Here is a 12,460-nt window from a genome sequence, read left to right on the forward strand (position 1 = left end):
ATTATGACATTATATGCATTTTCTCCCTATAATTTGTCTCTTTTAGATAGTTGCTAACTGCCAGTTTTACAAGGAAAGAGGTCATTTTCAGTCAGGTGAATAGTTAAATGTGGAGATTCTGTCTAATTAATTTGAAGAGTTTTAATAGTTTCTGCAATTAGATTTTTTTTGGGGGGGAGGGGGGAGTACATGGGAGGCACTGCATTGGCCAGGAATCGAACCCGGGTCAACTGCTTGGAAGGCAGCTATGCTCACCACTACACCACCAATGCCTGCTTGCAATTTGATATTTAAAAACCTAATCCATATCATATTCTATAAAGAAATAACATGATGATTTTAGGGAACATACCGATTACTTGATAGCCTTAACACTTTGATTCAGGTGGAACCGTCCTATGGCATCTTGCTCAACCAATTGGTAGCTGTCTTTTATGCAGATCTCCTCATTAACTGTTCTTAATGGGGTGAAATAAAGATAGTGTAAAATATGATCTATATGAGCAAAACAACTGCTATGATCCCAATCCCATTAAAAATTTCTGCTGACATATTTTTCATTAGTATCAAATAGGAAGTTTTATTTTTTAATTTTATTTTTATTTTAAAAACACTTAATATTGTATTAGGTGCAAGACACTTCTTAGTACTTTACAAATATTAACTTATTTAATCCCCTCTATAACCTTATGAGGAGGGTAGTATTATTAATTTATTTTACATCTATGATCCTGAGACATAAAGATTCAGTAATTTAGCAAAGGTCACCTAATTAATAGATGATAGTATAGCCAAGAATTGAACTATGGCAGTGTGATTTCAAGATTAAAATCTATAACCTTGTACATGGAATATGTAACTGCCTCAGTAGCTAACCAGTTCATAGACCTATTGATGAGTTCTCAACTTTAAACAGTCATTACTGATTATAGGTTTATGTTTTGTCAAATACCGAAGGGAAGGATCTGTCTACACACCAAAGTTTTACAATGAATCTTGTATTTGGTAAATACCAAGATTTGAAAATATAGTCTCATCAAAGAATTTTCTATTTTTTTTGTTAAATTATTTGAAGATTTATTGACCTACTTTTAAATAGCAAGATAATGTATATGAATCTCAAGGTTTTCAGAATTTCATTTCAGAAGGATTTTTTGTTTAAAAAATTACATATTAAAGAACACAGTCAATTCACGTGAAAAATCAATTAAGACTTGTGACTTAATAGTTACAATAACCGATATTACAAGAAACTGAAAACAATTTAAAATTTAAACCTTAATAAAACTGAATTTGAAAAATCTTCAAATTTTAAAGTTATATGGATACTTACAGTTGTTCTAGTTCAACAGGCTTTCTAATGTAAAGAAATTTTCTACCCCATCTCCAAGAAATACTCACTAGCCTCTATTTGAATATGTATAGAGAAGGTAAATTTGCAATGTTTTTAGGCTAGATCTCATAATTTAAAAAATGGATTTTTCTTCATGGTGACCTAAATTTTCATATTTGTATATTGAAATCATTTCTTCTAATTCTATTTCTGTTATACTAATTTTAGATAGTTCCATTGATAAAAATACCCTAAACCTGTTTGGATGGTGCTATCAGTTCATCCCTCAGCCTTTCCCCTGCAAACTAACTGTCCTGAATATCTCTTACTGTTCAACTCTTGACAGTTTCCAGAGTATCAAATTCAGTGTCATACTATATGTAGTGACCAGAGTCATTCGTTACTTATGTTCTGGCATATAGACATGAAGTCTGCATTTTTTAAAGATTTTATTTATTCATGAGAGAGAGAGAGAGAGAGAAGCAGAGACACGGGCAGAAGGAGAAGCAGGCTCCAGGCAGGGAGCCTGACGTGGGACTCAATCCCGGGTCTCCAGGATCACACCCTGGGCTAAAGCGGCGCTAAACCGCTGAGCCACCCAGGCTGCCCAAAGTCTGCATTTTTAACTGAAATTTTTTTTGTGTTATCTTTTATATGCTTACATCCAGATCTACCAAAATCAAAATCAGTTACCAGTCTAGAACCAAGAATCTCTTGGGGTCCCTTGAGAATTCAATGGATAGGTCTCCAGAAAATTACTTTGACAAAGATTCTTGTACTCAAATATGAGAGTTTGACCGTGATAGATGGGAGATCTGAGATCCACAGAGACAGTGGAAATGATGGTGATTATCAAGTCAAGAAACTGTTCTCATGAGATGCTCAGTGAAGCCATGATTCCACTTGGAAAGTACCTGGTACAAGAGGAAAGGAATATCTTAACAACTGTAGATGACATTTTATTCTTGAAATTCATTCATCTTAAATGAAAACAGAAAACTCAAACACGTATGAGTTTTGCAAAACTAAAAACGTGAATTTTAGAGTTTACATAGAAATAAATTTCTTCAAGTTACATTTAAAATTGGTTCGGGGGGGGCCTGGGTGGCTCAGTCAGTTGAGTGTTCCACTCTTATTTTAGGCTCAGGTCGTGATCTCAGGGTTGTGGGATCAAGCCATATATTGGGCTCCACACTCAGTGGGGAGTCTGCTTGAGGAGTCTCTCCCTCTGCCACCCCTCTCTAAAATAAATTAATAAATCTTTAAAAATAAAGTCAGTCCCTGGATGTTTTATTAATATAGATACTTTCTCTACAATATTATTGAACTCTTGTGTTTAAGATACTGTCCTAGTAATAGAAGCTATAAAGCTGAATAAAGCATTCTTTTTCTCTAGCTTTAGTTAATGGCATAAAGTTAATGTGTAAAAAATTAAAGATATAAAATGTATAAGAACTGTCATAGTGGTATACAGTAGAAAGGTTTGGTAACAGCTGTGGCTGATATTATCAGTTATTGATTTTCAGTGAGGTTTAAAAATGTATGCCTGGCTTTGAAAACAGATGAAACTTTCAAGGACTAAATGAGTAATAGCTACGGATTCTGTAAACTCAATAAACAAGATTAAAAGTGCAGAAAGTTGGGGCAGCCCAGGTGGCCCAGCGGTTTGGCGACGATTTTGGCCCGGGTCGTGATCCTGGAGACCCGGGATGGAGTCCCGCATCGGGCTCCCTGCATGGAGCCTGCTTCTCCCTCTGCCTGTGTCTCTGCCTCTCTCTCTCTCTCTGTCTGTCTTGAATAAATAAATAAATTCTTTTAAAAAAGTGCAGAAAGTTCATAAGTAGTTATTTGACTATGAATTAGTTCTTTTGCAGTGAAGTCTTTACAGATCTATAAGTTAGAGAGGAAAGGGTTAGAGATGAGTAGACTTTTCTTGAAAATATATGATGATCCATGAACTTGCTGGAAAAACACAACCAATAACTGTATTTTGAGAGTACTCTGCATTGAAACGTATTTTTGACAGATGGTCTGTGAATATATTGAAATTTAAGGATTATCCATGGTAATAATGCAGGGTTTTTGTTTTTGTTTTTGTTTTTGATAATGCAGTTTTACTTTCAGATGCCAACCATTTCTTTCCTGAGTCTTGGAGAAACAAAGACTTTCAGCTGTGGAAGGAAGGAAGACAAGTGACTATGATTATTAATAGGAGAATAAAGCTTCTGATGTTTGTGAAGTGCAGATCATTGGTCACGGGTCAGCAGAAGGTGCTAGAAGACCTTTGGAACTCAGTTTTGAGAATGCCATCCTCCCTACCCCTTCAGGGGACCCCTGAAGAAGGAAATTATATATATATAATTGTGTGCATATATGTGTGTGTGTGTATATATATATATATATATATATATATATATATATATATATATAGCAATAAGTCCAAAAGTATATTAGAAAGGAAATAGCCACTTTTTCTGAAACTGGCAGTATACGAGGCTTAAAAATATGTAATTGGTGTTGAAACAAAATTAAAAATTTATGAGTTAGATGAATGGTAGGTAACATTTTGGGAAGTCGTAAACAAGACAGAGTAGTAAAAGCATCTTGTTCGTGATGATGAGTGTAGCCTTGTACAACAGGATTTATAGCACTGGAAGCAAGAATAGAGTATGAGCAATGAGCATACCGTCTTGGAAAAATCTGTGACAGACTTAGGATCTTTGTGAAAGACCAATCAATAATTACATTTGAAGACAGCCTTTTTTTTTTTTTTTAAGATTTTTTTTTACGTATTCATGAGAGATACAAATTGAGAGGCAGAGCAGAGGGAGAAACAGGATCCCTGCAGGAAGCCTGATGCAGAACTTGATCCCTGGACCCCAGGATCATGACCTGAGTCAAAGGAAGAGGCTCAACCACTGAGCCACCCAGGTGTCCCAAAGATAGCCTTTTAAATTGATTCATATTATTGACAGCAAATCTGAATGGTTTCTCTGTTACCCATAAATTGAAACAAAGTAAAAAAGATATTGATAAAAGCAGGAAGACAACCATTATTTCACATGAATTAAGAAGCCTAAATCAGAATGACCACATGGGCATTACAGATGAACATAATATGATTTTCCTTTCAGGTATGACCATTTTTGCCTTGGTCCTGGTAAAACAAAGGCTTACCTCCAGGGGAATGAGTGAGCAATATGTAACTGTGACCATTAAGAGGAAAAGAAAACTTTTGACTTTTTGTGAAGTGCAAGTAATTGTGCCAGGGCTAGTGGAAGAAGGTACTAGAAGCTTTTCGGTTCCTGGATCTAAAGATGCCAGTTTCCCCCAGGGGGCCAATGGAGAAGGAAGTTCTATTGGTTTATATGCTTTCTTCCTCTGAAACATTTTCAATTTCATTATTCTCCAAAACAATTAATATTCAACACAATGTTGGGTGATATCATTTGAATTTTATTTTTCTAAAATTTGGTATTTTTTATATACTGCCTTACCTTTGTGCCTGCTACATTCCTCTTCTTTTATTTCTCCCTTCTTGAGCTTCACATCCATTCAGAAGTCTCTTAAACCTACAAAACATTGCATCTGACCTGACCTGTAACAATTTGGAAACTTTGTTCTACCTAGAGTGATGGAGTTCATAAGAAGAGTGAACTGCAGTTGAGTGATTTCATTGGTCTCCTTGATTGGTTCTCTCTGAAGGGAAAAATAAGGTAGGAAGAGAGATGAGTCCCCTATTTAATGAGCTCAGGGAGAAATTGTTGTGTCCAAGTAACTATTTCACCTGTTATTCATGGTATATACCAGAATATTAGCATCAACACTGGGTTGCATAAAAATAATGAGTCCCTGGTATCAATTAGATGGCATCCTTCTCATATTGCTTATCTCTTTTTTTTCAGATTCTGTCCATTGAAATGGAAGGTGGCCACTAATTCTAGTGCTGTAAGATCTTTGAGATTTCAAGAAAGCAATGGATGGGGTCTCCAGAAACTGACTTTGATAAGGGCTCCATTTTTCAAATATGGCTGGAGACTGACCCCCAGGAGATGGTAGATCTGGGATCTTTGGAGACTGCAAATAGTGGTGATTATGAACCTAAGGGACTGTTATCAGGAGGAGATTGATAAACCTGCAACTGATTGGAGACTCACCTGGTAATTGTGAGAAGTTAAATCTGAGGTATTTAGGGAAACTTATTTTTGAAAAAATGTTTAAATCTATTTTTGGGGTCACTGATCTTGTGAAAGTTTTTTTTTTTGTTGTTAAACTCTACTTTTAAAGTAAACAATAGTAGGATATTTTTATTCATATGCTTAAATGCTACTTTCTTCTTTAATATTACAGTCACTGAGTTAAAGCATTTTTCAGTCACTCATGTACAAAACATTGTTTTGTCTACTATATGTTTATATAGTAGGGTTTTTTGGAAAATGTAATATATAAAAAATAATTTTTATAAAAAGATATATAGTACAGTAAGTGGTCCTCCCACCCAGATCCCCTGGTACCTTATCACAAATCAATTACTTTTAATATTTTTTAAGCCTAGCTTTATTGAGATAGAGTTGGCCTATAACATTGTGTAAATTTAATATGTACAATGTGATTGATACATGTATACATTGCAAAATGATTATCACAAAAAGACTAGTTAACACACCTTTGCCTCACTTAATTACCTTTTTTTTTTTTTTAATGGTGAGAACAAGTTTGGTTATTCTCTTAGCAACTTTCAAGTCTGTAATCCAGCACTGAGACTACTAACTATAATCATGCTGTGCAGCAGATCCCCAAAACTTATTCATCTTATAACTAGAATATTGTACCTTTTGATCAACATCTCATTTCTCTAACACCCAGCCCCTCGCAACTACCATTCTACTGTATGTTTTTATGAGTTGGCTTTCTTAGGCTCTACATATAACTGAGATCAAACAATATTTGTCTTTCTCTCCCTGACTTATTTCACTTAGCATAATGTCTGTCCTCAATGTCATTCCATGTTGCAAATGACAGACTTTCCTTCTTTTATATGGCTGAATAATATTCCATTGTAGGTATTTTCTCTATCATTCTTTCGTCATTGGTAACTTAGGTTGCTTCTATGTCTTGAGTATTGTGAATAATGCTACAGTGAACATGAGGGTGCAGAGATTTCTTTGGTATTGTGATTTCATTTCCTTTGGATGTCCATCCAGAACTAGGATCACTGAATAACATGTATCAAGAGTTCAGCTAATCTACTCCATGATATTACTGCATGGGCATCCATTTTGTTTGGGCAAGCCAACCGCAAGTGCCTTAACCTGACATTAGTCTCTCATGCAAGTGCCTGCCTCAGATAGCAGCTGGCAGATAAATGTTAAGTTCCTGATGTGACTTTCCTCAATGACCCTTGTGATAAAATCTCTCTTGCCTCCTGAGGCCTTCCCTTTGTGTGCTCCTTAGAGAAAAACCCTGCAAAGCTTACTAAAACCCCACTCTTCTGGTTTGTATTTACCAATTTGGCCTTAGACCAGTACCCTAATATAGGCATATGCCTTAGACTCTACCACTATCTGCCTACACCGCGCCTTGACCTCTAAGGGGCCTCCTTGATGCATGCTGTGTATGTTTTCTGGAATCTATGAGTAATAAACTACTCTACCTTGACTCCCTGTGGTCTTTCGTTGAACCATAGCTTACATTCTGACATACCAGGGCTCTACTTAACAATGTCAATTTAATACAGTCACAACAATATGGTAGTTCTATTTTTAATAGTTTGAGGAACTTCCATACTGTTTTTTCATGTGGCTACACCAATTTACACACCAACCAACAGAACACAAGTGTGCCCTTTACTCCACATCTTCACCAACCTTTGTTATCTCTTGTCTTTGACACTAGCCATTCTAACAGGCATAAGGTAATATCTCATTATGGTTTTAATTTCCCCAAGATTAATGATGTTCAGCATCTTTTCATGTACCTATTAGACATTTGGATATGTTCTTTAGGTTAAAAGAAGATATTCAGGTTCTCTCCCATTGTTCAGTTGGATTATTTGGTTTTGGTAGTTTTTTTGTTTGTTTTTTTGCTATTGAGCTGTAGGAGTTCTTTATGTATTTTGGATATTAATCCTTTATCAGTTATCTGTTTTGTAAATATCTTTTCCCATTCTATGGATTACCTTTTGGTTTCATTTTATTTATTGACTGACTGATTTTATTTCATTTTTCTTCTGTGCAGAAGCTTTTAGTTTGATATAGTTTCACTTATTTTCACTTGTGCTTTTGGTGTCATATCTAAAAAGCATTTGCCCAGATCAATGTCAAGGAGCTTTTCCCTCTGTTTTATTCTAGGAGTTTTGTAACATCAGATCTTACATTGAATTTTAATTGTAATTTTAATTTTTGTGTGTGGTGTAAGATATTACTTTCATGGGAATATCCAGTTTTCCTAGCACCATTTATTGAAGAGACTAATCTTTCCTAATTGCCATATTCCTGGTTCCCTTTCAAAATATTGATTGATCATATATGCATGGAATTTTTCTGGGCTCTCAAAACTGTTTCAATGGCCTGTGCATCTGTTTTTATTCCAGTACCATACTGTTTGGATTACAATAGTTTTGTGATATAGTTTCAAATCAGGAAGTGTGATTCCTGCTTTGTTCTTCTTTCTTTTTTTTTTTTTTAATTTTTATTTATTTATTCATGATAGTCACAGAGAGAGAGAGAGAGAGAGAGGCAGAGACACAGGCAGAGGGAGAAGCAGGCTCCATGCACCGGGGGCCCGATGTGGGATTCGATCCCGGGTCTCCAGGATCGCGCCCTGGGCCAAAGGCAGGCGCCAAACCGCTGCACCACCCAGGGATCCCTGTTCTTCTTTCTTAAGATTGTTTTTGCTATTGGAGGTTTTTTGGGGGTTCCATACATATTTTAGTATTTAAAAAAATTTTGTGAAAAAATGCCATTGGAATTTTTATTTCATTCAATCTATAGATAATTTTTGGTATAATGCATATTTTAATGGATCTTTAGATCCATCAGAACATTTTTATTTCATTCAATCTATAGATAATTTTTGGTATAATGCATATTTTAATGGATCTTTAGATCCATCAGAACAGAGTATTTTTCACTTATTTGTATCATCTTCAATTACTTTCATCAGTGTTTTATAGTTTTCATTGTGTAGATCTTTTGCATCCTTGATTAAATTTATTCCTAGGTGCTTTATTATTTTTGATGCCACTATAAATGATATCATATTCTTTATTTCCTTTGAAGATAATTTTTTGTTAGTGTATAGACATGCAACTGATTTTTGCATGTTAATTCTGTATCCTGCAACTTTACTGAATTTATAGGTTCTGACAGTTTTTTGGTGCAGTCTTTAGGACTTTCATATATAAGATCATATCATCCACAAACAGAAATATTCCTTGGTTCCTTTCCAACTTGGATGCCTTTTATTTCTGTTTCTTACCTAATTGCTCTGGCTAGGAATTCCAGTACTATGTTGAATAAGAGTGGTGAAAGTGAGGACCTTTGTCTTATCCCTAATCTTAGAAGAACAGCTTTCTACTTTCACCACTGAGTATGATGATATTTGTAAGCTTGTCATATGTGACCTTTATCACATTGAGATATGTTTTTTGTGTACTAAATTTGTTGAGTTTTAATCCTTAAAAGATGTTGAATTTTGTCAAATGATTTTTCTGCATCTGCTGAGATGACCATAAGATGATTTCTTATCTTTCATTCTATTAGTGAACATATCATATTTATTGGTTTGCCTGTGTTGAATCATCCTTGCATCAGAGGGATAAATCTCACTTGATTATGATGTATGATTCTTTTAGTATACTGTTGTTTTGTAAGTATTTTAGTGAAAATTTTTGCTTCTGTATTCAGCAGGGATATTAGCCTATGGTTTTCTTTTCTTGTAGTGTCCATATCTGGCTTTGATATGAGGGGAATGCTGTCTTTGTAGTATGAATTTGGGAGTCTTCCCTTCTCTTCAGTTTTCTGGAAGAATTTGAGGATTAGTAGTTTTTTTAAGTGTTTGGTAGAATTCACCAGTGAAATCATCTGGTCTTGGGCTTTTCTTTCTTGGGAGGTTTTTGGCTACTGATTTAATCTCCTTACTTGTCTATGCTACCCAGGGCAAGCTTCATGTTCAGTGCAATCCCTAACAAAATACCATGGACTTTCTTCAGAGAGTTGGAACAAATCATCTTAAGATTTGTGTGGAATCAGAAAAGACCCCAAATAGCCAGGGGAATATTGAAAAAGAAAACCAAAGCCGGGGGGCATCACAATGCCGGATTTCAAGTTGTACTACAAAGCTGTGATCATCAAGGCAGTGGTACTGGCACAAAAACAGACACATAGATCAATGGAACAGAATAGAGAACCCAGAAATGGGCCCTCATCTCTATGGTCAACTAATATTCGACAAAGCAGAAAGACTATCCACTTCAATAAATGGTGCTGGGAAAATTGGACAGCCATGTGCAGAAGAATGAAACTAGACCATTCTCTTACACCATACACAAAGATAAACTCAAAATGCATGAAAGATCTAAATTTGAGACAAGAACTCATCAAAATTCTAGAGGAAAACACAGGTAACACCCTTTTTGAATTTGGCCACAGCAATTTCTTGCAAGATACATCCATGAAGGCAAGGGAAACAAAAGCAAAAATGAACTATTGGGACTTCATCATGATAAAAAACTTCTGCACAGCAAAAGAAACAGTCAACAAAACTAAAAGACAACCTACAGAATGGGAGAAGATATTTGCAAATGACCTATTAGATAAAGGACTAGTATCGAAGATCTATAAAGAGCTTATTAAACTCAACAGCAAAGAAACAATCCAATCATGAAATGGGCAAAAGAGACAAACAGAAATCTCACCAAAGAAGACATAGAGATGGCCAACAAGCACATGAGAAAATACTCTGCATCACTTGCCATCAGGGAAATACAAATCAAAACCACAATGAGATATCACCTCACACCAGTGAGAATGGTGAAAATTAACAAGACAGGAAACAACAAATGTTGGAGAGGATGTGGAGAAAGGGGAACCCTCTTGCACTGTTTGTGGGAATATGAACCGGTGCAGCCACTCTGGAGAACTGTGTGGAGGTTCCTCAAAGAGTTAAAAATAGACCTGCCCTATGACCCAGCAATTGCACTGCTGGGACTTACCCCAAAGATACAGAAGCACTGAAAGACCAAGACACCTGCACCGCAATGTTTATAACAGCAATGTCCACAATAGCCACACTGTGGAAGGAGCCTCAGTGTCCAACAAAAGATGAATGGATAAAGAAGATGTGGTCTCTATATACAATGGAATATTAGCCATTAGAAATGACGAATACCCACCATTTGCTTCAACATGGATGGGACTTGAGGGTATTATGCTGAGTGAAGTCAATTGGAGAAGGACAAACATATGGTTTCATTCATACAGGGAATATAAAAAAATAGTGAAAGGGATTATAGGGGAAAGGAGAGAAAATAAGTGGGAAATATCAGTGAGGGTGACGGAACATGAGAGACTCCTAACTCTGGGAATCGAACAAGGTGTAGTGGAAAAGGAGGTGGGCGGGAGGATGGGGTGACTGGGTGACGGGCACTGAGGGGGGCATTTGATGGGATGAGCACTGGGTGTTATACTATATGTTGGCAAATTGAACCCCAATTAAAAAAATGCAAAAAATAACAATCTCCTTACTTGTTATTGGTCTGGTCAGGTTTTCTGTTTCTTCTGATTTGGTCTTAGTAGGTTGTATGTTTCCAGTAATTTTTCCTTTTCTTCTAGGTTAACCAATTTGTTGGTGTATAATATTCGTAGTTACACATAGTATAATGTTCTCTCACAATCCTTTGTATTTCTGCAGTATCGGTTGTAATATCTCCTTTTTGTAATTTCATTTTAATCTTTTCCTGCTTAGTCCAGCTAAAATTGTTTATTTTGTTTATCTGTTAAAAAAAACTCTTAGTTTCATTGATATTTTCTATTTTTTTAAAATCTTTGTTGTTACCTTCCTTCTACAAACTTTGGGCTTAGTTTCTTTTTCTTTTCCTAATTTTCCTAGTTTCTAGAGGTTTAACATTAGGTTGTTGATTTGAGATCTTTTTTAATATAGGCACTTATTGCCTATATTAAACTTCACTTTTAGATCAGCTTTTGCTGCATCTATAAGTTTTGGTATGTAGTGTTTCCATTTTCATTTGATTCAAGATATCTATGATTTTCCTTTCAGTTTCTTCTTGAGCCATTGGTTGCTCAGGAGTGTGCTGTTTAAATTACATATATTTATGAATTCTCCATTTTTCATTCTGTTATTTTTAGTTTCATACTATTGTGGTTAGAGAAGATACTTGGTATGGTTTGAATCTTCTAAAATTTGCTAAGATGTAACATGATCTATCCTGGAGAATGTTGTTGGATCGAATCTTCTATGTCTGTTAGGTCTATTTGGTCTAAAGTATAGTTCAAGTCCAATTAACAAATTATTGTAGTGCAGTTATTTTTGATATTTTTGTTTTTTTACTCTTATTCTATGGTTAAGTGATTAATACACCATCATATTACAATATTAAAATATTCTAAATTTGATGTTATATGTACCTTTACCAATATGTTTCATATTTCAGCTTTAGGACTCCTTTTGGCATGTCTTGTAAAACTGGTTGAGTGGTCATAAACATGCCCATTTTTTTGTTTGTCTCAGAGAGTCTTATCTCTTCTTCAGTTTTGAAGGACCACTTTGCTATGTAAGCTATTCTTTTTTGAGAGTTTTTTTTTCTTCCAGCACTTTGTTTCGTTTTTTTTTTTTTTTTAATTTTTATTTATTTATGATAGTCACACAGAGAGAGAGGCAGAGACACAGGCAGAGGGAGAAGCAGGCTCCATGCACCGGGACCCCGACGTGGGATTCGATCCAGGGTGTCCCGGATCGCACCCTGGGCCAAAGGCAGGCGCCAAACCGCTGCGCCACCCAGGGTTCCCTCTTCCAGCACTTTGAATATATCATCTCACTCTTTCCTGGCCTGAAAAGTTCCTGCTGAGAAGTCTGAAGGTCTTTTGGGGGTTCCCTTGTATGTGATGA

General features: G+C 35.7%; 1 long non-coding RNA gene and 1 other non-coding gene across 2 annotated transcripts; one reads left to right on the plus strand and one right to left on the minus strand.

Annotated features, from left to right (window-relative positions):
* Positions 1-200: 200 nt before the first annotated feature.
* TRNAG-UCC (transfer RNA glycine (anticodon UCC)) lies at positions 201-272 on the minus strand. Its single transcript has one exon. It is a non-coding gene; the product is annotated as a tRNA-Gly (tRNA).
* Positions 273-3,753: 3,481 nt separating this feature from the next.
* On the plus strand, positions 3,754-6,033 carry LOC118352490 (uncharacterized). Its single transcript, XR_004809679.2, has 2 exons — positions 3,754-5,049; positions 5,239-6,033. It is a non-coding gene; the product is annotated as an uncharacterized LOC118352490 (long non-coding RNA).
* Positions 6,034-12,460: the final 6,427 nt, after the last annotated feature.

Source organism: Canis lupus, chromosome 27, assembly GCF_003254725.2.
Source record: "Canis lupus dingo isolate Sandy chromosome 27, ASM325472v2, whole genome shotgun sequence".
NCBI classification, from domain to species: Eukaryota; Metazoa; Chordata; class Mammalia; order Carnivora; family Canidae; genus Canis; species Canis lupus.